Below are 1,523 nucleotides of genomic sequence, written 5' to 3' on the forward strand. Positions count from 1 at the left end.
TGCACAAATTTGGGGAATGAGAGAGTGGTATATCTATTGAAAATATCGAGGTGCGCCAGCTTAAACACCCTGCAGAAAAAGTGTAGTAGATTCGATGTTTTTTAAAATTTACAATGAGTACCATTCACAATTCCCTTTAGTTTGGGTTTGATTGGGTTAGACTGATTCACCTTACCAACAGGGGAATAAAACTAGATAAATAAACTCTGTGCGGTGTCACGGCTGGTGTGCCGCAGGGCTCCGTACTTGGGCCTGAGGAGATGGTTTGCGATCCAAAGGGAGGGGGGTGATTTGGAGTGGCTAGGGTTAACTTTTCACTTTGAACAACTGAACGCAAATAAATCCAACAAACCGTCATGGGCTAGGTAAGCTTTCGTTGCTTGAACCCCAACTTTTTTTTTTGTTTACTTTGCCATGTGGAAGATGCGAATGCGAATATTTTCGATTCTGGCAATAAACGGCTTTTTTTTCAAAATTTTTTAAATAAAAGGTATTCCAAATAACAAACACCATAATATTGTAATGGAAACGGTATGTGGTACTCACGTCTGGAATGGGGGGATCGAAGTTCATGGTTTTTCAATAAATAGGAGCCCCATTTGCGCCCTATTTAATGTCAAATATGACACTGACAAGTGGGAAATTTTGCACCTGGTCTGGAGATTTCCAGAACTGTCTGGGTTACCTGGAGAAAACTATATAAGCGGCGACGAGAACCACGTGGAGTCAGTGAAGTGACAGCAGCGACCGGGTGCAGAAAAGGTTAAACCCCGCGAGTCGGAAGAGCGAGTTTTCCGTCTGTTATTGTTATTGTTTGTGAAGTTGACGGTAATTTTCAAGTTAGTTTGTTCCTGTTTCGTTTTTAAAGTTGGAAGCTGATGAAAGATTTTGATACTCGGCCATCCACGGTACAATATGAATAAAATGGCAAATGTTTGAATCATTATTGAGAGCCCAAATCGGCCGAGAAAAATCGTCAAAATCGTAAATTTAAGCAGTTACTCAAAAAAACTGCAATTCTAGCCGAAAGCGGCACTTTTTCAAAAACTATTTCAAACACAAAGTGTTCCAAATAGGTCACACCACAATATGAGTAGTATTAAAGATTTTTCATTCATTCTCGTAAGTCCAAATCGGTCGATAAAAACGGTTAAAACCGTAAGTTTATACAGTTTCAGTAAAAATGGCCATTCTGGCCGACATCGGCATTTTTTCAAAAAAAGTTTCAAATAAAACGTGTTCGAAATACGAAACACCACAATATGAGTAGGATTGGAAAATTTTCATTTATTCTCGTTAGCCCAAATCGGCTGATAAAAATGGTTAGAATCTTAAATTTGTACAGTTTTCCCAAAAATTGTATTTCTGGCCGACAGCGTCATTTTTTCAAAAAAAGTTTCAAATAAAAAGTGTTCGAAATAGGCCACACAACAATATGAGTAGTATTAAAGTTTTTTTAATTCATTATTTTAAGTCCAAATCGGCTGATAAAAATGGTTAAAATCGTAAATTTATACAATTTC

Source organism: Dendroctonus ponderosae, unplaced genomic scaffold (assembly GCF_020466585.1).
Source record: "Dendroctonus ponderosae isolate FM_Combo_2020 unplaced genomic scaffold, Dpon_F_20191213v2 Dpon_F_20191213_11, whole genome shotgun sequence".
In the NCBI taxonomy this organism is placed as follows: domain Eukaryota; kingdom Metazoa; phylum Arthropoda; class Insecta; order Coleoptera; family Curculionidae; genus Dendroctonus; species Dendroctonus ponderosae.